Genomic DNA, 25,903 nt, shown 5'->3' on the forward strand with positions numbered 1-25,903 from the left:
GCAATAATGTTTATGATGAGACTGAAAGCATGAGACCAAGTTAGACCGTGGGGTGGTCAGGAATAGAGAGCCCCAGGAAGATGGGACAACAGCTTTTATAAAGGTCAAGTTGACAGAGGAGCTTGGTGCAATGAAAGAACTAAAAGAAAGCTGAAAGGCAGGGTAAGACCTAATTCCTTTTTCTTGTTCAGATGGTAAGTGTGGAGGGTTGTTCCTGAGTGACTGCTTAGGACTGTCTTCATTGACAAGAGAAGAGTGGCTGTGCTAGGAGTGGCTCATCACCAGCAATAGGCATCTCCCTAGGAGTCGGGAAGCCCCTCCCTCCAAGCAGAGCATGGTGGGAGGGAAAGAGTTTATAAAGCAAATCATTTGGGATGGAAGTAATATAAAGAATCAGCAACCCATCAAATATTAATTGATGATAATAGGAAAATGGCTCTCTACAAGCAAGGAATCATTGAGCTTCTCAAAGTAGACATGAAATATATTACAGGCTCCTTACTAGTCACCATTTCCAGTTTACTAGAAATGAGTTTTTAGTTGCTGATTTAAGGCATGGGATTAAGAGCACGGGATTTGGGACTGGAAAGTTTCTTTGGACAACGGAAAAAAGGTGAAACTAAACTGTTCAGTAAGAGAAGGGAAAAGTGTTGAAAGATCCAGATAACCAGAGACTCCAGGGAGATGGGGCATTGTGGTGAAGAGCACTCATTCATCTTGTATCCAAAACCAATCAGGGCAACAACTGATATCCTCATTTGCAACTAAAGGTGGAGGCCACACAATTTACTAAATGTGAAATTTCCTATCATTTCCTCTTCTATGGTCATCAAAAGCCATTTCTTACCACAAGACAGGAAATTGCAATGAGATGTGGTTGGGATTGAGAATGAGGTGTGACTGAATGGCTGTGGAAGAATATCACCTGAGTGTCAAGTAAAGATTTCCCAATTACTCTGGAGGCTGAGGCAGAAGATTGCAAGTTCAAGGTGAGCTTGGGCAACTTCACAATACCATCTCAAAATAAAATAAAAAGGTCTGGAGATGTAGTTCAGGGGCGGAGGAGCATCCTGGGTTCAATCCCTAGCTGCAAACCATTTACAACTATCATGGAAAGTTGTGCTAAATTACATTGTGTTCGAGAGGAGATTATTATTATTCGAGTTAGGGTGTTTACTTTTCTACTCCTTTTGTTTAAATTTTAAAATCCAGGAGTAACTCTAGAGAAACTATTGTCTCTAAAAATATTCTCTGTGGCTTTAATTTGTGATGGACTCAGTTTATCATCTAATTTCTGACATGAAGAAATTATCAAATAGAACACATTTGGCTACATTTATGCAAAAGACCAATGTGAAGTCCACAAAGTGAAGATGCTAGCAACTCAAAAAACTAGTTTGACAGCAGAAATAGGGCAAGCTATAAATTAAAATAATAACAATAATAAAAATACTCCCCCAATTCAATTCTGCAGTAGGATTCAGAAGCCCTGAAGCAGAGCTGGCCATCCTGTCCTGACACTACCCTTTCATGCAGCTTTGACAAATCAAAGCTAATTTAAGATGGATGAATCTCATATTTATACAAATTATTAAAAATGGCTGTAGAATCTAAAAGTTCTATGTTCCATGACGGGCACTCCCACCATAGGGCTCATCTATGAGAAAACAGTCCTTATTTATTATAGTCTGGGTAAGGCGAGCTATCTTGTTCACATGCAAGAAACTATAATGCATCTTTCACATTTAAAGTGCCCTCTGAACCGTTCTGCTTCACAACCTCTCTCCTTCTTTCCCTGTTACCTCTAAATTTTTCATACCATCTTGAACATCTCTCAAAGAATTGCAAATTCTAGCTGGAACATGATTAATTTAGCATGTGGCCTCCTCCGATGCAGTGCTGTGCCGTCCATCCTCCTTAGACAAGGCTACCTCTCCTTTTGGCTCTTAGCAGGAAAAGTGAATTAAGGCGAAGGCACAGGTTGTTCAGGCGTGCTGCTTGAAAATGAATTTTTACTGGTGGTGCCACAGAGTCAAAAGCGTGGTGTTGTAAAAGTGAAATTACAATATACGGTGAATGTTACTTTAGTTGGTAGACTCAGTCACCCCATTTCCCTCTCTCTCGGTTCACCAAGAGAGTATCTATTACTCTTTATTTCCAGGTGAAAGGTAAACTGCAGGTATTTCTTTGCCCTAAAGACTCTCTACCTTTATTTTGTTCATGTGTCATGTATCCAACACTTTCTTATTTATTTCATCAGCCAGTATTTTCTGTGAGAAATATTGAAAGAAGAGGCATATTTGCTTCCATTGTTGTAATTATTTTAAAAAGAGTTCAGTAAACTAATCAAGGATGCCAATGTCACATCAATGACAGGTGGCTTTCAGTGGTACTCACCAAGGATATATGCTGCAGAATAACTTTCAGATATAGGCCTATGAGGCATTATCTTTATGAAAAAGGAAAATATAAAACTCCTCTTTGGAAGGCATTTTGGCTATACCTCATATGATTTAAGTACTTGTTTAAAAACACTGTTTGTATAAGGGATAAGTTCGTCAGGTATCTAAAGCATTTAGCAACACCCTGGTATAGAGTTAAGGTGTACTACATATTAACAATGACGATGATGGTGTCGATGGGATGTAATGCTCCAAAAAATGTCACTGAAACAACCTGTTGAGATGACAAAGCTAAATTTATGTTTATTAAATAAGAGAGAAATACCTGTAAGGAGGCCTAGTATTGAGTGAAAAATGCGTTCCTTAGCACAGCTTCTATCTTTTCAAATTAACCCAGAATATTTACCATATTATAAAACAGACACACACATAACTATTCTCAAATAACTCATTCCTTAACACTAAATGGCTTTAGCTACAAATTGACAGAAAAAGGAGATGAAAAAGGAGAATGAGGAGAGGGGAGGAGAAGGAGGAGGAAGAACCAGAGCCATCTACATCCACACCACTTACCATATTAACACAGACACTTCACCATTAGCTGATTCCACTCTGCACCAACATCAGACATACGCCTGTCTATGGATCGTAAACATCTTCTCTTTGTGGATATGGTCAAGTCAGGACGTCTAGCTTACAGCCTGTCCTTCAAAGCTGAGGGTTAGTAGAGGTAGGAGGAGCTGAAGGATGGGAGTGTTGGGAACGTGGGGAGGGGATGTTAATGAGGATCAGGTAAAGCTGGCAAGATAGTAGGTTATGATTGCTGAAGTCAAGAGTTTTGGGGAATAGACAGTTGACTGTGGAGGTGAACAGTGTGATGTTTGCTTAAGTGAGATTTTTTTGGAAGTTGCTGAAACTATCAATGAAGTTATTTGCAACTTTTATCAAGCAAGAGTTTTCTGAAGTGGTAAAGTCAATGAAGTCAATGGAATAGTAAAATGAGGTTGGTGCAGAATAGAAATGCTAATGGTGAAGTGTCTGTGTTAACATGGTAAGTGGTGTGGATGTAAATGGCTCTGGTTCTTCCTTTAGCAACAGCCTCTCTTCCCCTCTCCTTATTTTCCCTTTTCTGGAACTTTGAAGCTAAAGCCATTTAGTATTAGGGAATAAGTTATTTGAGACTAGTTGTGTGTGTGTGTCTGTTTTATAATGTGGTAAATATTGTGGATTAATTTGGAAAGCTAGAAGCTGTGCTAAGGTAAACATTTTTCAAAGGCTTTTGAAAAATATACCGGTTGCTTGTGAAGTTCTATATGTCCTTCCAAATCTAGCTCCTCTGTGGCCCCTTGCAGATATCCTTGGGAGGTGTTGGATTTGCCACTTTCTTGTCTCCTTCTCTCCATTCTAGGAGATCCTCCAAGCAAGAGTTGCATCTTTTCCTTGATGCTAGGGACACTATGAGAGGTGCTTGACCTTTTATAGTTCTCATTCCAGTAAAGAATGGAAATGAAATCATTGTCACTCATCTACTTTTTAATGTTTCTATGTGCTTAACAGCATGGTACTATGACCCCACACATCTGTGATGGATGAATGAATGACTGCACATTTATAGGCAGGTGTGAAATTGAATTTTATTATGGTTTTATTTTCCTGAGAAATCAGAGCACACATACACACACACACACTCATCGCCTATTTGTTGTTCCTCTTCAGAAATTAGTTATTTATATGTTTTACTCATTTCTTTTGTAATTAGGTTGCTATACTTTTAAACATAGATTTTATTTTATATTCTGAGTAAAAAATTTCCTGTTGGTCTTATGGATCATAAACATCTTCTCTTTGTGTCTGGCTTGGGACAGTGTCACTTTTTATATTGTCTTTTAGGGTCCAGAAGATTTAATTTTAGTGAACACAAATTTATTAATCCTTTCCTTTAAGGCCAATGTTTTCTTGTATCTTGTTTAAGAAAGATGTGATAGAGGTGTTCTTCTCTATTTTCTTCTAAAAATCTTGAAGTTTTGCTTCTGGAGTTCATTTTGTTTACCTGGAATTGTATTTTTTTTTTTTTGGGGGGGGGAGGGGTTTGGTATAGAATAGACATCTGATTTCATTTTAGTTTCCTCACATGTATGTGCTGATCAGAATCAGCTGAATCTCAAGAGGGATCCTCTCCAAATCACAGAGGTTTCTTTCTTTGTGCTGCTCTTTCTCTTTTATTTTGTTCTTCTAACTTTAGCCTCCTTGGTCTCCTGAATTTTCAGCTTCATTTCCTTAACTTCGAGAATTCACTGGGCTAGTCTGGGTTCCTCCTCCCTGCTCAGTGTCTTGGAAATACTCTATAAAGGTAGTAATCTGTGATGATCATAGGGCTCAATTCATTCATTTTCTCTCTCAGGATTGCCTGATCTTGGGTGTTTTTAAAAAATTTGTTGCATATTTTGTCCATTCATGGTTGTTAAGGATGGTAGGTAAATCTAGTCTCTGTTACTTCACATGGACTGGAAGTAAAAGTCTGAAGAGTGGAATGAGAATTGAACTAGTTAAGATCTCAAAGGAAAAATTTGGAAAAGTCAGTTTTATGGGTAAATAACCCAAGAGTCCACAATGATTCCATTTGACTAGATGAGGAAACTGAGGTCTACAGAAATGAAGTGATTTTCTGGGTGTGATCTGTGTTCCACACAATTACTATTATCCAGGAAATCAGATGGTGGCTTGAGCTGCATTGTCCTGAGCCTTGGTATTATATTTGGAAAGACAAGATAACAAAGCTCTTTTTTTTTCTTGTGTTCATGGGTTCTAGGAGAAAAGGCTATGGTTTGGGCAAGGATGGAATCAGAGTGGTCTTAGAAGAGAAGCAGACTTCCTGAAGGTGGAGACCCGAGTGCCAGGCTTTGTGTGGTGTCCTCTCCAAGGTCCTACAGCCTCAGATTTACCAATCCATGGTTAAAAAGAAAACAGGGCCACCTCACAGGTACATGAGGGAACACAAGGGTATGAATACCAGCGTGGTTACTGAGAAATACATTTTCGCAACCAGTTACTACAGTAACACAATAAATATTCTGAACAGAGAACAGAGAAATAATGTAAGAAAGACAGGGTATGGGCAAAGTGAGAAACTTGAATGCCAGCAGGGAGGCAAAGAGAAACTAAAGGCTCTCGTGCCTAGTATTAAGGAAGAGAGACCAGTGTTTTAGGAAGAATGTCCCAGTAGGGACAATGTAGTTCTGATTAAAATTACAGTGAACTGGCTACATATTGAGAAGTTAGGAGGTCATTACAATAACTCAGGTATGAGTGGAACCAGAATAAAAGGGAATGCAGTGGGAAGAAAGAAGAAAGGGGAACTTCTAGGATATTTTGATTATGATTTGATCTGTTAGAACTCTGCCTACAGAAGGAGGGCACATGATAGATATAAAAATCAAATAAAAAATAAACATGCAAAGTCAAGAAATATGAAAGACAAGAAACCTTTGAGAATAGAACAACAAAGTGAGAGAGAGAGAGAGAGAGAGAGAGAGAGAGAGAGAGAAGAGAGAAAGAAGAGGATAAAAGACATTTTAAACAAAATGAGATGCAGGAAGGAGCAGAGACTAGAAATGGGATGTTTAAAGTAGAAAGACAATGATTATATAAAGATATGGAGAACCTAAAATACATGATGAAAAAGGATATTCACAGGGGAGAAGGAAAATAAATGCTGAATAAAAGAGTGTAATGTTTAGGGCTGGGGATGTGGCTCAAGCGGTAGCGCGCTCGCCTGGCATGCGTGCGGCCCGGGTTCGATCCTCAGCACCACATACAAACAAAGATGTTGTGTCCGCTGACAACTAAAAAATAAATATTAAAAATTAAAAAAAAGAGTGTAATGTTTATTTCTCAATGATGTCATTAATCACACAATAGTTGGTTTTCATCAGTAATAACACATTGTACACTCATGTATTAAACATTTCTCAATATTTTTATGTCTACACAGAACACTCACTTATGACATTATTATGTACAGAGAGATGACCCTCAGCTTCCATAAGAAAGAGGCTTTAGAAAGTGCGGCTGATTGAAGACCCAATCTATTCTTTTCACCAAGAAGGGGAGGTTGGTAAACCATTTAAACCACTGAAAAATACTTGAGATCTTTGGCATCCAAAAGGTTAAACTACCAATTATCTAAAAGCCTGGTAATCCACAATAGCTCTCCACCACTGCTCAAAACAAGTGTTTCTTGATGGTATTTGTTACTATTGCCTACTCATTATCTCTTTCCTTCAATACGGTGGTGTGAGAACTGTAAGGTTTGTGGAATTCCTAAGTGAGTTAGGAGGCTGCAGAACTCAAGTTATTTGTAGCAGTGGGCAAGGACTGATGTTGCCTGGGAAGTAGAGAAAGTATGAACATGTAGGGATTAGAGAAATCAGAAAAGGATCATGAAGGAGATTTCTTGGAGCTAAGATTGCCATATGGGTGAGATTTGAAGAAGTCTCCATCTGTTTGGAGCTGGATAGGTGGAGCAAAGAATATTCTCAAAAGAAAAAAAATGAAGTACAAAGACTAGGAAGTGAGAAGGTGATTGAATAACAGAAGATGTTCTCAAAGTCAAAGAGCAGGAAACAAGTAGGATAGAGAATTAGTGTCAGGTCATGGGGGTCATTAAGTGTCTGAATGGAGTGTGTTGTGCAGCTAAGGAAGGTGCACAAGGAAGAGGAAGGTAACGAAAATAAGGAGACAGCTGGGTGAGATCCAAATGAGATTTATGCTGAGGGAGTGGCAACAGGAACAGAAGAAAAGCCTGCTCAGGAAGAAGAGTCAGGTAGTGGGTCAAGAAGTGGTAGGAATCAGAGACAGTGTTGAGGTTTTCCAGTTGAGATGATGGTGAGGAGGGTGAGGTTGGAGAAGAATTAAGTGAAATGTGAAATAAAAGGGATAGTTGCAGAAAACACATTTGTTTCTGGTTTTCTTTTTTTAAATTCTCACAACATATTTTCATAGTGTAAGGAAAGCACAATAATATTTTTTTTCTTTTGAAAAGAAACATCAGCAGGCAAGAACAGTGTATTTGTATAAACAATATGATTTATAGCACATTGTTATTGAGTAAGTTTTACTCTCTCTGGCCTAAGCACTGAAAAGAGATCTCTTGCTGGGACGCATATTCCAAATTTCTGTTGCTGTATTTTACAAGGGAATTGAAACGCACCACTTCAGAGTGAATTAGGAGTGAGTTTGTACATTTTCTGTTTAGTGGAACTCAAATAGTTTCCCAGGGAATACATCTTCCATTTTTTCCCCAACACCTTTCCCTTATTCCCCAAACAGATTAGCACATGTCTCTCATATTTCCAACATTGTCATCAGAGCAAGAGAGAGCAAGGGAGAGATGGGCGTAGGGCATGATAATTTTACACTTGAGACAGATGTATAGGATCTGAAGTTTCTAAATCCTGGAAGACCCTTGGGTGCAAGGTATCTTTTTGTGTTCCAACAAAAACCAACACAATACAGAGAGTAATCCCTGTAGGTGTCTGGGCCCATAGACTCTGCCCCTGAAAGCTCTTATTGTTCAACGTTTGAAAACATTTTCATATTGTTTCCTCGATGCCCAGTTTTGCTCATAACGTACGATAATTAAAAAGAAAGCCTTTGTTAATATTCAATAGGACTAACACTAGGAAATGTAGATGCAGTTTCTCTCACCTCTTAACACTGTTTTCCCACATTTAATCTCTTGGGGACCCCTTTCTCTTCTCCTCCATCTTCTATTCTACTGCCCACAGGCCTCCAGAATTCTTACACTCTCACTTCCCTAAGTGACAATGAGGAGAGGGATTCTCTGATCTAAACCTGGTACAATCCGGAAGAGCTAACTGATTGATCTCATTCAGAAGACAAGCTTCAGAAGTGATAAATATATTTATAGTTCACGTGTATAGGAGGATTCCACATTTACATACCTTACACTCTGACGGGCCCAGGAAATATGTCTTCAAATCTAGAAGTAGAGGAGAAAAAAAATAACTTGAGGTTTAATTCAGTTTAAACCTGAGTTTGATCCAATTTAAATAGCCCTTTTGGGTGTGCTTGCTGTCCTCCAGCTTTACCCCAAGAGGGGTCTGTCTGTCCTGGGATGTTTTCTGACATAGAGAGGAGCCCTGGAATTTCCTGCAGGGTTCTCAGCCTATCCTTGCCTGCTCTGTCTGGGCAGTGTCCCAGTCCTGTGAGAGACTGCCACCATAAGGACAAACTGGTCACCACCTGGAAATTTTCCACATCTGAGGCAACTGCTGGTCAGACTCACTCCTCTTCTGTGCCTTGCAACCTCCTCAGGGAGGAAGGGAAGTTCACAGGGTAACAAAGAAAGCACCATTTCACTACTTTCTGCTTGTGTATCTGTTTTAGTCAGCTTTTTCACTGCTGTGACTAAAGATCTGACCAGAACAATTTTATGGAAGAAAAGTTTATTTGAGGCTCACAGTGTCAGAAGTCTTAGTCCCTATGGACAGCCAGCTCCATTCCTCAGGGCTCAAGGTGAGGCAGAACAACATGGCGGAAGAGTATGGCAGAGGGAACCAATTCAAATGATGATCTGAAAGCAGAGAGAGGGACTCCACTTGCCAGACACGTATATATACCCAAAGCTATGCCCCAATTTCCACCTCCTCCAGCCACATCCTACCACTTCAGTTACCACTCAATTAATTCCCATTGCGGGATTAATTCACTGATTGGGTTAAGACTCTCACAACCCAATCATTTCTCCTCTGAACCTTCTTGCATTGTCTCACACATGAGCTTTTGGGGATACCTCACATCCAAACCATAACAGTATTATAGTTTAGTTGCTGTGGTTCGGTATTGAGTAGATGTGAGTTGACTGTAGGAGTGGCCTTGTGACATGGGGGAATGATGGACATTTTTCTCAGTATGGATGGGGTCCTAGTTCTTCTTATCACATGTCATCAAGTCGGGTGACATTGTGATTTAGTGTCCCATCATGGGATGTTTTGAGGCCGAAAAGAGAAACTAAAATAATTTCAATTATGCACTATTCTGAAATATATTTTGGTTGACAGATACATTGATATTATAATTTTGATGGAGTTGTCAAAAGTTCCATTTCAAAATTATTTCAAAGTAAAATGCTTCTGACCAAAAGTAAAAATTATATATATATATATATATATATATATATATATATATATACACACACACACACACACACACACACACACACACACATACATATCTGTGTACAGGTGAAAATAGGAACAAATGGATACCCTATTCATGAGCTGAGCTTGGAAGAGTATGGGGTTCAATTCTCAACAGGAGCTGAAAGTCACCAAGGGCAGTCCTCTGAGGAGTCTTCAGGCCAGAGCTGAGTCATCCACAGAGGGCTGCTAGACTTTGGTCACATCAAGAGATACCAGGTCACACAATTTGATTGCCTGCAGAGCACAGGCCACCCATTGGACAAGAGATGCCACTATAGAGAACAAAGGGGTGTTGACCCCAATACTATACCATGTCTGGCTATTGACCCCCTGGGTCATTTAATAAAGAAAGTCTAGAGATGTTTGGATTTGGGGTGTTTTGTTATCCATGGAGGAATTATCAGAGACAGAAACCATGGATTGCAAGGAAGACTCCTAGAACAATCGGAGAAAGGGGCCCAAAGAGGAACCCTCCTCAGAAAGACTTGATCTTCTAAAGGCAGTGACACACCAGAGTTGGTGATAGTCCCTATCTAGGAAATATTGCCTCAAAAAAAAAAATAAAACAACAACAACAACAAAAACAAAAACAAGACAGAAAGAGACAACACAGGTTGACATTAAACAAAACAAATCTAATATTAAAATTTATCAGATGAAGGAAGTAAATCAAAGAAAGCTGTTTTAACTATTTTCAACTGGTTTGGAAAGACTTTCTGAGCATTAGCATGAACTGCCTGCCTCCAACTATGAATAAAATTTTCAAAGAATTAGTATGCTATTCTATCTGAAATTTTTCCCTAGATGAACCTGAAAATGACTACTTTCAGCTATCATTGAGGGGCATGCAGAAGCTCTGGAAGGGGAAATTTAAAGCACCAAACCCAGCCCCACGTGAGGAACTGGATCTGCCATCAGTCAATCATGACCTTGCACAACTCTTTATCAGGAGCTCCCAGTTTTCTCAGGGAAGTGGAAGCTGGGAAGCACCCCAATTAGGTCCCTTCTAAGGACATTGAGGTTTTTCATCTCAGGATGATAGGGAAGGACCATAGGGACTCAAGAGGTAGTTTGGCAGAATTTGGGTTTCAGGAGATCACCCTGGCGCCTTTCTGATGCAGAATAGGGCAGTGACACAAAGCTGATCAATACTTCTGGGCTTATGGCCAGAAGAGTCAAAAGCTCCAGAAAACAGCATTTATCTGAAAACAAAGGGCGTCAGCCCATGACAGGAGAGGCTCTGTGAGGTCAAGTCATACCAAGAGGAATCTGATGCTTTTGAAGATATCAAAGAACAGAATAAATCTTTGCTCATACAAATTTTCTCTAGCTAAAGGGATTTTTTTTCTTTCTAGATATGACTCATTTCATAAATTTCTGGTTTATTCTATCACTGTTTCAAATTGAGAGTTTTTTTTAATTTAGATATAATATTGTTATATTGAACCATTTGAGCAATCATTAAGACAGATACCTTAAAGAGAGTCTTTTTTTTTTTTTTTTTTTTTTTTTAAGGAAGCAAGCCTTTGTTTTCTAGGACTAAAAGTAAAAGTTCACCAAAAGCAATAATATGTAATGTATATAATTTTGAAACCAATTGGGTTACAACAATGTAAACATTTACAAATATGGTTCAGCAAATTATGTTTTTTCTCCTGGCAAAGTCATTTAAGGTCAAGTAAGGGCACTGCTTTGTTTTATGATTCCATATCCTGAGGAGTGTTGCTTTTCCCACAATCTCCTAATTGCTTGCATTTCCCCCAATAAACCAAAATCTCATATAAGTGGACATACTCATGGTAATCAGCTAGCATTAAGCAAAATTTACGGTCCTATTCTTTTGTTTTGTTGTTTTAAAAAACTAGACACACAAAAACATCTTTTTTTTTTTCTAGTTCTTTTTTTTTTTTTTACTTGATTAGTCCACATGGTAGAACTCTGCCAGCAGAGATCCTGCAAGGAGGATGGGTATACTTAAGCAGCTGTATTCTGTTCTGGAGCATCTTGTGATTTGCCTCAAGGAAAATATCTGTATTCCCTGGACTATGTGATTGCAGCTCTTGTTTTCTGACTCGCTGGGGCTGGCTGTCTCTTTATGCTATTTGATGCCAGCTGCAGCAAGCCGTGGGGGCATCTCTTTTCTGTGGCTGGCTGATGTCAGGGTCACGGAGAGCTCAGATGCCAGGTCACGGGCCTTGTCAGGAGGACATGATTTTATTGCTCTGTATCCCACATCTCCTAGATTAAAATGTGGGGAGTCAAAGTAAAAGCTACAAAGGGGTACTTACTTCTCTTCATAGTGTCCCAATACATTTGAAAGGACCTGCAGCCCTTGGCCCATTTCTTTCTAGCAATCCTGGGCATCCTCAGGGAGTATATCCTGTTCTCTAGTCTTACCCATCATCAGATATGTCCAGTGTTTTCCTCTCCTCCTCTTCTGACTTGCTGTGATAGTGTTCCTGTTTCCTGGGAAACTATACATGGCTACCCTATCCCTATCACTCACCAGCAACCCCATTTTTGAGTCTGATGTCTCCTGGGGGAGGCCTGGGTGGAAAACACATCCTGCTTCCCCGTCAATGCTGGTGCCCCTGAGGGAGCTATTTCAGCAGAGGTCACCTCTCTATCTTATCAATGGTGGTGCCCATACTGTGAGTGCTTTTCTCCCAGAGAGACATCATCTTCGACTGGATTAACATTTTTTTATAGTCCCCTTGCTCCCAATTTAGCATCAGCCCCTCTGGCCCTGCTGGTAATCCCCGTGTCCTGCAGTTGCCAGGTTCTGAGTCTCTAGCCTGTGGTCTAAGGTGAGTGTGGGCAGCTCCCTATGCTGTCTGTCCATCCTTCTACCTTTCCTGCCCTTCCTCCCTCAGGAATGTGCCTGGAGTACTCTTCCTAAAGAGCTTCCTGGGATCCTTCCAGGCCCTGATCTCTCCAGACATAATGAGGCAGCCTAGAGATTTGGAATTCAGGAGCTGGAGCTCAAACTAGGATCCTGCTACAGCCATGAAGAGAAACATCAGGGAAACTGTACAGGTTATAAACCTCCTTTTCTCTCCAAGCATCTGGCTTTATCTTGCATCTAACATTGATCTCCTCCTAGTGCTCAAACTGAAACAGGGTCAAAACGGTCTTTTTTACTGCCCCTACTTTTTATTGCCTGGTCCCCATTTCCCACTCCATCCTCTCTTCTTATGTGAACACTGTCTCCCCTTTTCTACCTGTCCAACTTTCTCTCTCCCTCCTTATTTCTCTCTCTCTTCTTTTCTTCTACCTTCCAGAAATATCAGTTGTGTGGATACTGTTTAAGGTGTAACGTGATGTGCTAGGAACTTGCACATAATGTTTTCATACTTTTTTCTTAAAAAAACTTCAAGTTCAACCTTTTCTGATTTCTTTAATTTGTAAAGTGTCTCTCCTTCTCTGAATTCCTATGGTATACATGATATGTACTGAAAGTCTTTTTTATATTTTATTATTTTTTAATCTCTAGCTATTGGGCCTCCTGCATGGACTACATATATCTGCAAGGTCTTGAAGCAATGCCCCAACCTTCTTTTGTCTCTATTAGAACTGCAATAACTGTTTAGCACACACTTGCTAATTGGACTGTCCCCATTTGTAAGTGTGTTGGATTTGGTTGATTTAGGAAGTAAATTTGCCTTTTTTTTTTTTGCAGTGCTGGAAATGGAACCCAGGTGCTCCTGCAAATGTTCTACCAGTGAACCAGATTCCCATCCCTAAATTTGACAACTTAATGTGAGAACAGAGCTTAAAGGGGCCAGTGTGGAAACCAGAGTGAAGACTTGGGATGCCTGCAGGTTGCTGGTTATAGCAGGGTTCTATGCAGAGGCAAAGGCAGGAAGTCTCTCTCCCCTGCAGCAGGAGTGTGCCGGCCTGGGGTGGGCTGAGTTGAGAGAGGTGACTCAGTAGATAAGGTAACAAACATCATAGGAGATGTTAAGTAACCTCAATGAGTAAAATGTTACTTCTCTGTTCCTGAAATTTCACAACTGAGATCTTTCTCATTGAATTTGGGAGTATTCCTCAACAAACCTGCAATTTAGGGACTGCCAGCAAAATGATAACATTTAAAGTCTTTAATATTTAAGGCAGTGCAATACCTACCTCATTTTTCTCCATTTCATTGTACTACTTTCTTGTTTAATCTTTTGTGAATATTTTGCCCATCGTGTCCCTTAGTTATGGCTGCTGTAACAAAATACCACATATTTAGTGGCTTAGAAAAGAAATGGACATTGATTCTCACAGTTCTGGAGGCCAGAAGTCTAAAACCAAGTGTCAGTAGGATCATGGTCTTGCTGCAGGCTCTAGTGGAGGGTCCTTCCTGGCCTCCTCCGGGTTCTGGTGGTCTTGGGCCTTCCTTGGCTTATGGCAACATGGCTCCCATTTCTACCTCTGCTTTCACTCATAGCTATCTTCTCCATCTGTACCTGGGTCCACACTGCGTCGCTTCTTCTCTTAGAATAATACCAGTCATGTTGGATCAATTAATCTAACCAACATGTGCTCTCATCTCCATGTAACCTATTTCATCTGTATCAACCTTATTTCCAAAAAAGCTCCCATTCTGAGGCTCTAGGATTAAGACTTCAACATATCCTTTTTGGGGAACCATTCAACCACAACTCTAAAGGGGAAGGGGCACACACGGGTGGTCTCTGGAAGGCAGTCAAAATTTGTCAAACCAAAGCTCAGCCAGGATGCCAAGTTGTTCTTCAGCAGCCAGGAGGGGGTAGTGCGGAGAGGGTGTTCCTAGATCCACTGCCTTAACATGGCCAGGTAGAAGGCTTCCTAAAGTTCCACAGGGGAGACCTGTTCCTATGGGCAGTCGGGAAGAAGGGGAGAATCAAAGGGGAATCTCAGTGTAGCTGGCCTGAGTGGGTGGGGACACAGTAGGAGAGCTGAAGGCAATGGGGTCTGGCAGGAGGCACTGAGGGAGACCTAGGAGACCTGTGGAGAAGAAATGCTCTTCAGTTAGTCATCCTGTCTGGAGAGATTCAGGATGGGCTCTCCCCACCCTGTCTGTTCTCCTGCCTAAAAGACTCAGAGGGCTGCTCTTTATACCATTAACTGTGCTGTGAAGACAATAATTCAGAGTATGCGAGTACCTATTCCACCATAATTATGGTTCCCGTGTGAACCTTGAAACTGCTCATTCCATGCCCGGACTCTCCCAACCACTGCTTCTCCCCATTTGATTTAATGCTTTATATTACTCCTGTATGTATCTGTGTGTTCTCTTAGATTTTAACTTTTTTAAAGGTAGAAATGATATCGTCTTCATTTTTACTCCCTTCTCCAGAATTTAGCATTGTGATTAACCTGTAGTAGGTTCTCAATTAAAATTTTAAATCAAAAGAAGTGTAATAAGTGTGGAAATATTTCACTTATTCCGCTAATGGTGAGAAATTCTTGGCTTAACTTCCACTATATTAGCCATTTGTAAAATGGAGATAACCTTAATCCTTTATCATATTAGTAATGTTATCAACTTTAGGAAAAAACATCTATGTTAAGAACATGCACATTGCTAATGTTTACTAAATGATTTAGGTAATGGCAAACAATTTTTTTTTTTCTATCTGGCAAACTAACCGGTCTGAGAATGACTGAAGTCAAAGTGCCTGTGAAAGTTGTAACCTTTGCTGATTTCATCAATTTAAATGATATCAACCAGCCACAGGGAACTTATGTGAACAAATGGAGTTTTCAGTCTGCTTCATATGCAATAAAATATTCCATAATAATGAGGTCATAGCTAGTTGAACTTGACTAAGTTTAGTAGTCTGTGGTGCAACCTGAAAATCAAGCCAGTCAGGTGAAAGGAGAGAAATGTCTCTTGACTGCTGAGATTGATATTCCTACTAGATTGTAAGTCCCTTGAGAGCTGGAAAGGACAGTTTTAATCATCTTTGAATCCTAAGCCCATATGAAAATATCTGCCCTGAAAAGAGTTGAAAATATTTGATAAAAGAATAATAAATTTTCTAAGGTCAAAAATCCTGATAGATGTGAATTATACACAAATATATCAAATATATCACATGAGAAAGCAAAAATGTATATATGACTCTGAGATTTGGATATCCATATTGAGGTGCTTATTTTTGATTGTAAACTTGCAATCAAAGCAGTTCAGCTACCCGTGACTGAACATATAAATAGAGTGAGCTCAGCAGAACCAATCTAAGAAATTCTATAAATAGCAGTGATTTGGATGTTTGGCTCAAAATGTTTTTTGTTTCATAAGGTAGGAAAACGAAGCAGTGTAATACATAAATTTAATAGTTTGTGAAAGAATACTTACATAGACCTGTTTTCAATACATGTGTGTAGAAAGAGTTTCTGTCTGGGGCTCTTAAAATAATCCGCTGCTCCTGCTGACTTTGCATAGAGAAGTTGCTCCACCTTATCCTATTTGCTTTGCTACACTGCACTGCCATGTCAGATACCAGCCCAATAGTCTAAAAGAAGTTTTGATTTAAAATGTAAACTAGCAAGGAACTTTGTCCTTCAGCACAGAGCACCAGGCTTCCCCAGCTCATGAAGAATATTAAATAAGGCTGCATTAAAATGTTTTTTGCTAATTCTAAATTATTACTGCTTTGTAAGTTACAAAATAATTTTATATACTTGATATCATTTGATTTTCACATCAATAATGGTGGGCACTATTATCAATCACCAAAAGATAAAATGAATATATTAGTAAGCTTTCCATTACTATAATAAAATACCTGAGAATATTAACTTATAGGGAGAAAGGGTTTATTTTGGCTTGTTTCTGGAGGAACCAGTCTGAGTCAAGTAGTTTCTTATTTTGGACCTCTGGCAAGGGCAGCCTCGCATGGCAGGAGTTAGTGGCAGGCCAAACCTCTCACCTATGGAGCTGGGAAGCAGAGAAGAGGAAGGGACCAAGGTTTCACACTCCTCTTCAAGGGTATATACTGGTGACCTAAGGACCTCCCATAAGGTCCCACCTCCCAATAGCACCACTCTGAGAACCAAGCTTTTAACACATGGGGACATTCAACATCTCAACTAAAACACTGATACTAAGAGGTCATGTACTTGTCTAATCCAGGAGCTCTGTCTTTTTCCCTATCTGAGAATGAAATTTAATGCTCTAGGTGCCTTAATAACTGTTGAGTAATAACTGCTATTGAGATAAAGGCAGAGTGGGGAGGGGGATGCACTGCTGACACCAGAAGACCCCTCAGAGAGTGAGTGACATGGGGGCTGGGAGCTGAGTTTATATTTTGATGAACCCTCTGTATGCAATCACACTTGCACGGCTGGTTGGGGACTCCATAAATACCATCTTGAAAGTGGAAGTAGTTTAAGCTCCAGGATACTACTTCCAAAAAAAAAAAAATCTAGAGACAGAGGATTAAACTGCTATTTAATTGTTGGGGACACGTCCACAATGTAACAAATGCCCTGAGAGAAGCAATTTTGAAAAGAGTGAGTTGGAAACCTTGGGGGAAAGTCAGAATCTTAGTCATAAAATACCTGAACAAGACATAATTATTAGCCCTGAGCTTTATTTTAATGATGTACTATGTCTTAAATATAATACTGACACTTCGCTGAAACATGCCAGCTGCTCAGAATGAACGAAACAAAAAGAAAAGAAGGGCCGTTTGTAATGAGTGTGGATCCTTTGCACAACCTATCATTTTAGTCACCTGATGCTCTGGTGCCTCAAGAGGATGACATACATAGTGTGCTGGCATTTGCCATGGGACATCAGCTGATAAAGCCCTGGAATGGCAGTGGTCCCCACTTTGGTCTGTTGCCCAGGTGTGTACCTCAGTGCTTTTGTGGGGTTTTCTGGGGATCATTCCCAGAGTCTTCCATATGCTCAGCAAGCACTCAACAACAGAGCTACACTCCAGCCCACAATGCATTTTCATTATGAGAGACTGTTGGGAGGGATGGCCAGTAACTGGTCCCTGGAATGGGATGGTGAACTAGATGTTTTCTCCTTTGGTATCTGGAAGCCTGGGTTCAAATTCAGACTGACAAATAATTAAACTTTTTGACCCCTCAGTTCCTCATCTGCAAAATAGGGTTGATCCTAGAAACTGTAGATGATTATGATGAGGAGTGATTAAGATTCTCTTTGTGAAAATTCCTGGAAAGTAGCAAAAGCTCTTCTGGGGAAGAAAAGATGATTTTAATGGTTAATTTGAATTGTCAACTTGATCGGATCAAGAGATGCCAATGATTAAGAGGCTTCTGGGTATGTCAATGAGGGTGTGTCTAGGAATGATTAGCATGTAGGATAGCCAACTGAAATGGAGATCCTCCCTAAGTATGAGCAGCACCGTCCAATAGGATGATGGATTGGATGGAATAAAGTTGGAAGAACAAGAAAGCAGCAGCAGATGCAATCTCAATTCTTCTTGAACAGGTTCTTGATTACTGTTGTGATTATCTGAGGATATCCAACCCTTGCTTCTTCATTCTTCCAAAGCAGACTCTGCCAGTGATTCTCCAGGGAGTTTCCAGAAGCCTTCAGTCTTGGACTAAGGTAGAACAATCGATCTCTCTTGTTCTGAGGCTTCAGCCTCTTGGACTATGCAGCTACTGGTTCTTCCAGCTCCCCAGCCTGCTGACAGCCATTGAAAACTATCCAGCTTCTGGTCACATAAACTAACCTAATAAATCCCCCTTTTATAATTATATTTCCTGTTGATTCTGTTCCTCTAGAGAACCCTGAATAATACAGTGATGATCTTCAAACCTCCCAGGGAAGATCAAATCTCATGTTATCAACTTAATGGTAATCTGTACAGTGTTTTCCTTACTATTAATTACCTGTTTCTTTGCATCATAAGAATATATTCTCCAACCTAAATTCCTTGAGACAATGCAATTTTGTCACCTGGCTGAGGGGATAAATAATATCATTAGGAGAAGGGAATAGCTTGATGATATACATGGGATATTTTAAAATAAAATTAATTAGAATTTTTCAGTGTTTTGGAGAAGGACAAGATAAGTAGAGCCCTTTGGACATTCGAATATTGACTTAGTATGGTTACTTCCAAGAAAGTGTTCATGAGCACCTGAGCTGAGTTCAAGTATTCCTTCCTTGGTTCCACAGCCAGGTCCTTACCCACACTTCTCTCTCCACACAGAGTTCCATCATTATTCTTAGCATTTCATAATGCAACTAACTTTTTGTAGGTCTCCTCTCCCCCACTAGATTGACATGAATATTTGCAACAGCAGCTAGAATTCATTCTAGTTTAGAAGGTGCCATTTCAAATATTGCCTCTTTGTTAATATTTATTTTTTAGTTGTAGTTGGACACAACATATTTATTTATTTATTTATTTATTTATTTATTTATTTATTTATTTATATGTGGTGTTGAGGATCAAACCCAGGGACTTGCAAGTGCTAGGTGAGCACTCTACCCCTGAGCCACAACCCCAGCCCCTCATCTATTGTTTCTTTTTGAGCTTCATAAGAATATACTAAAGAAGATAAATAATATTCCTGTTGTTATTATTGTTATGCTTACTTTATAGGAGAGGAAGTTCAAGTATGAAGACAAAATCATAAGCTAAGAGAAGATATTTGCAGAGAACTTCTGCTTAGAGGTGACAGATATAATCCAGCATTCACCTACACTCCTTTCTATAAAAACCACAAGAACAAAGCAGGGAAATGGCCAAGGGCAAGAGACAACCACACACTTTTTAAAAGTGCAACTAGATATTATAGTAATGAAACAAGAATATGATGCTATAGAAAGAAAAAAGAATGAGAAAGGATTCTTAGAAACTTGTATATATGTGTATGTATGCAATGGATCAAATGTTTACATGCTGAAATCATAGCCCCTGATGTTATAGTATAAGGAACTGGGGTCTTTAGGTCATGAGGATAGGGTCTTCATGAATAGGATTAGTGACATTTGAAGAAGAGACATGAGATCACTTGCTTCTGATTAATTTTCTTTCTGACTCTCTTTCTCTCCCTCTTTTTCTACTATGTGAGTCTACAATGAGAAGCTGGTCATGACAAACCAGTGGGTGGGCCCCTACCACACAATGGGGCTGCTAGCACTTGGTTTCGAGCTTCCTACCTCCAGAACTGTGAGAAATAAATTTGTTGTTTAGGTGCCCCAATTTATGTTATTTTATTATAGCTGTCTGAAATGACTCAGACATTCACTTCATACACATATGAAAGATATGTTTAAATCTTTGGAAAATATAAAAAGAAAATGTTCCAGAAAGAAAAATTAAAACAAAGAGATAGAAAATATAAAATAAGAATATCAAAGCATTTCTAGAATTTGAACATAAGTAGAAATTTCAGAGAGAGCAAGCAAACAAGAGTGCATGCACTGAGATAATGGAAAGAAGGAAATTATCAAATAACACAAAATAAAATTAATTTCCCAAAATTAAAGAATTCAAATTTCCATTTTTAAAGAAGCCCAATCTTACCTTCCCAAGTATTAGGCATCATAACACACAAAATATCAAAAAAGGCACAGACATTACTATGAAAATTTAGAATACTAGGGATAACGAGAAGAATCTAAAAACTTCTGAGAGAGAAAAACAGGCCAACTATGAGAACATTGAATGCAAATTTCATTGAGCTCTTCAACAACACTGGGTGATGGGAAAAAGAAGAATAAGTGATAAAGTATGAGGAAATAATAATGCTCACTTTGGAATTGACAGAAGATGTCAAAAATGCCTCATAAAAGTGCTGGAGGATGCACCTCACTAAAATAATGGAATAAACTGAGAAAAAAGATGGAATCCAGGAAATAGAGGATCTCACATGGGCAGAAGCAAATGGAATCCCCAGGGTGAAAGTAGGAAGTCCCAGAGTCTCAGACAGAGAGCAATGGCAACAATGAAGAGAACAAACAGTTCAAGCTGGTGCAGGACAAGGGTGATCCAGAAAAGGCAGATAATTTGACATTTATGTGGAAAACATGACTGAGAGAAGTTGGAAAGTTAAGGGAGCTTATGAAGCAATGAGGCAGTTATTAATTATAGAAACAACAAAAGTTGTGTTTAAGAAAGGAAATACAATAGCAATAATAATGACCCAAGGAATGATCAATATTTATATAATCATAACACTCTAAATTGTAATACTTTAAAGAAGAAACTAGTTATAATTTCATTGGGAGGATGAGGTAATCATGTAAGAATGCTAAATCCTTATCTTCCATGTAGGAAATCAATAATAATAATAATAACATAAATGATCCTATTATTTAGAAATATGGAGACAAATGTTACAGTAAACAGCTAAAAGTATATAAAATGATTTATGTTCAGGGACGAATTCAGGAACGGGATGATGGGCAAAGGATTTCTAATTTACATTTTATTAAGCTTTGTAATATGCAACTGTTTAGTTAATCATTCCTGCAAATATATAAGAGAAAAATGACTCACTAGAAAATAAATATTCACAGAGGAGGAAATTCAAAAGTCCAATTATTTATGGGTTAAAAAGTTGCTCAATTTTACAAGTAACCAGAAAGGAAATTGCAAATTAAACAACTACAGGGTACTATTTCATATCCACTGAAATGGTAAAAGCCTAATTTTGACAACGACAAATGTTGACAAGGGTGTGGGAAAATCAGAACCATGTCCTGTTTGTGAACATGTAAGTTGTAACATCTCTTTTGGAGAATAATTGGGCAATATCTTATAAAGAGAAAGATGAGCATATTCCGTGACCCACCAGTCTCAGTTCCAGGTATGCACTGTCAGTCTAGGTTGATTTTCTCCAGACTTCCCTCAAGACTCATTCAGAGCAGTAGGTGGGTGGAGGACTTAGGAAACATGGATCTTCCCAGCTTCTGCTTTAGAGTTTATGTTTTGGGAAGACTGAAAAGAAGGTTGGCATTCTGCATTGAAGAAACTTTTGAACATGTGTGCAAGGCTGTGTATATTGTTTTTAACAGGTATAATTTAGAAACCATAGGAAGTTGTTAAAAATTAATTTAAGATTTTAAGGTCTTAAAAAAAACTTGTTATACAGCTATGCAAACATGAATTCAGTAGACAATAGGATGGGGACTGAGTTCTGTTTTGTGTATAGGTCTCACTGAGGAGCCCAGTGAGGTATACAATTATTATATGTACCACACTGATTTGGGATCCTGTAGGATTTTCAGTTTAGAATTCTTTAAAGTAGATCAAAAAGTTATAGACCCTTGGAAAGTAATATGAAAGAATACCTCTATTTTTGCTCTGTCTTATATTTCTCTAAATTTGAGAGCAATTTTAAAAGCAGTTTTGTATTAATAAGTTTATTCAAAATATTCATCTTAGTTTTCAAAAATCATCTGTTTGCTTTAGAAATTTCATAGGATTTTGTGATACTTAACAAAATTAAATGATGTAATAGATACTGAGATAACAAAGATGTTTATGAATATACACAACTCACTCTTGATGGATTGTGCCACCCACCCGGAAGAGTAAAAATTAATGGGTATAGTAGCCTGACCTTCAATAGTGTTTTTCACATTGACAACAATTTTACAGAGGTATAATTTACAGAGGGAATGTGGTGAATCTGATAAATTAGTAAATTAGAAATTGGTTATAATATCTTTTATGTTTTCATCTCTCTGAGTATAACTACAAATAAGAACTACGAATTTTTGACAATTGAGTTAATAAAAAATATACTTTCTCTAAAGTACAAGGAGGCTTGTGTAACTTTACAGATATAAAGGATTTTAAACAAATCTCCATTTTATGCCATATGACAGAGTGGCAGTAGCGGAATTCATAATCGCTTAGAGAAGAAGATAATGTTTTATGTGTCACTGGAGAAAAGTGTAAAACAAATATTTTACAATTTTTTGCTAGTTCATTTATTGTTTTGATTTGACTCAAATAACCTTTTCTTGTTATTGTAATCGACTTCCTAATGCATCTTTTCAAATCGAGTGGGCAGAAACACAAAACTTTATATGCATGAATAATATAAGTTGATGTAGCAATATATTTTCTTTGTTTTCACATTTACACATCCAGCACAAATCCTAATAAAACTAGACTGGAATATATTACAATTTCATTTGGTTAGGATTCAGTTTCTGACTGAGTGAATAAATATACATGATTTAAATTAAGAATGTGCAGTCCATTACTTACATGCCACCTCTTCTACTTTTTGACTTTTGCACTTACCATGTTTTATTAACATTTTGAAGTTGAAAACATGAGTAGAGTGAAAATCATACCACAAAGTTGGGGCTAGGGATTTCTTATATGTTGGATATGAAAGTCCTGGGAGCAACGGTAGAGAAAATTGTTCTCAAATATACTGGCTATGATTGCTGTGTCAGTGGTGTTCTTAGCTTTCCATTGTCAATAATAGGTGTTGATGGTCTAGTTCAGTGTATCTCAAAGGTGGTCAGCATACCACTGAATTGAATCCATATTCAGTGCTTATGTAAAATGCTCACCCTAGGCTTACCATACACCTCTTAAATTTACTTGTTTGGAGGGTCAAAAAAATCTGCATTTTATTAAGGACCCACAAATACACATTTTAGATTAACCTTCATATCGATTCTAACACAAAATGAATTTTGACATAATCTGCTCCTCCAGTGCAAATGGTATGAATGTGATGTTCATCATGTTCCTCCTGCATCACCCATTTATGACTCCCTGACCCTCAATAGGGACTCCAGGTTTGTCTAGGTGGCTTGTCTTCAGGGTTACTGCAGCCTTCATCCCTGAGAAGCCTGAGCCCCTGATTTCCGTGACATTTAGAAACTGGGATTTCTGTGCTTGCCCACTGACAGTCACAAATGGGCATGGGGGTACCGAGAGATGTACCAGCAGATATTCCAGACATAAACTGATGTCTTCAGTATTAGGTGGGAGTTCTCTTCCTTGTGATGTTCAGTGTTGATTTTTGTGGCCATTAAGGTAGCTCAGTTGTATACATTAATGGCCTACTGGCATAAGAAGTCCAATATGACTAAGAGGCAATCATTGCTTTGAGTTTATTTGGAATTTTAGTGCATCCTTTTGGTGGTACTGTTCTTCTTCTTAAATCAGGACCTCTAGATTCACAGACTTTAAATATATGGGGATGGAAAGCCCATAGTTTTCAAGTGAGTGAGGCTATTCTTACTTTTCTATTTCTTGATACCTACTTGAAGATATTGAGGATATTGCACCATGTAATATAACTCAGTTGAGGGATTTTACCCAAACATGGGATATTCAGTGAGTCCTTGGATAGTGATGCTGGCTAAGAAACTGTGGGCCTGAAAGTCACAGCCAAACTGTGTCATTCCTCGTCAGAATGCATGGCTGCCCTTTCCAGGATGGGAGAAGTCTGAGGCAAGAAATTTGGAAAGGAATAGTGAGTTGATCTTTTTGAGGCATAAGTACATTTTCCTTGAAAGGGAAAAATCTCAGTGAGGCACCATTACTTTTTATCACAAGAGATCTACTGGCCTTTGCTTTCAGGGAATAGATTAGTTCAGATTTAATACAAAGAACTGAGTTTGACTATATTTATAAATCAATTTATTGATTGCATGCAGGCTATTTGATTAAACCTAAAATCTGACTGTATATACAAATTAGTTGAATTTGTAGTTATTTTATGTTCAGTTTGAGTAAACACCAACTAGATCAGCTAACTTAAATAAACACCTTAGATATTGGATGTCAGCAAATTAATGGGGAAAAAGTGGTCAAATCATTTTGGCTGTGTTGACTTATCCTTTAAAAATTTAGCTGTCATTCACTATGAAAAGGTTCAGAAACAAGGCTACAGAGCGATTGCATTGACAAACAAGGATTCCTTTTTGATTTTGAAAAGTATACTTTATAGACTACTTTTTCAAGAAAATTATCAGTCTATCAGAGGAAATAATTACTCACTTTATTTTTTCCAAGTAGTTACTTAAAATTTTAAAATATAGAATACATATATAGAGAGTTATGGAATCTCAGAATTGTGAAGACTCAGGTCCTCAACCATTTCTCCTTTCTAGTAAAGGAACTTCTTTTTTTGTCTTGTTTTGAGATAGGGTCTCATTATATTGCCTGACTCCTACCTCAGCCTCCTGAGTAGCTGGAATGTCTGGTGTGTACCACCACATCCAATTCAGGAATCTCTTTATGATTAGGCTGAGGATCAAAGAGCTTCAACTAGTTATGTGATTGGATGCCGCAGTCTGGCTGGGCACAATTCAGGAGCCACTTGTCAAAGGAAACAAACTTTATTTTTAGTACTAAAAACACCAAACAAAACAGCTCCTCAGGAAAAACCCCTCAGAGCCCAACTGCCACCACCGGCTTCCCACAAGCCTCTCACCCCCACACAACCCTCACCACCTCCCACAATCCTCCTGTTCTTGAGGCCGATTGGCTGGGTCACGTGGGCGGAGCCAAAGAAGTCCCCCAATGAGCAGCTCCGTGGAGGAGCCAATCAGCTAGATGTTGCTGGGGCCCCTGTGAGCCAATCATCAGCTGGCAGTCTGAAGGGCAGGGAAACAGCCCAATGAACATCACCACAGAGGAGCCAATCAGCTAGATGTTGCTGGGGCTGCTGTGAGCCAATCATCAGCCGGCAGCTGGAAGTTTGCTGGCAGCTGGAAGTTTGCTGGGGCCCCTTTGGCTGTGGCTCTCAACAATTGGAAAGACACAGAATTTACATAATTGTTCACAAGATAGTCTACTTAATTTCTTTTAAATCTTTTTTAAACATTGTAAGATTCATATATATTTATAATAGAAAAACCAGACTCAAAAATAGAAAATAAGGGCTGGGATTGTAGTTCAGTGGTAGAGCGCTTGCATAGCATGTGTGACATGCTGCATTAGATTCTCAGCACCACATATAAATAAATAAATAAATAAAACAAAGGTCCATTGACAGCTTAAAAAATATTTTTAAAAAATAGAAAGTAAAATAGCTACTTTAACTTCTCTATTTAAAAACTACTGTTAACGTTTTGTTTTCTTTTCAGTATTTCAATAGGTTTAATCGTCCTTCAAAGTAGTTGTAATACTGATATATAGAGTCTTATATAATTATAATACTGATATATATATACATACATATGTGTGTATATATATATATATATACATACATATGTGTGTATATATATATATATACATACATATGTGTGTATATATATATATACATACATATGTGTGTATATATATACATACATATGTGTATATATATATACATACATGTGTGTGTGTG

The sequence above is a fragment of the Spermophilus citellus genome, assembly GCF_964194105.1.
Source record: "Spermophilus citellus genome assembly, chromosome: 1".
NCBI lineage: Eukaryota > Metazoa > Chordata > Mammalia > Rodentia > Sciuridae > Spermophilus > Spermophilus citellus.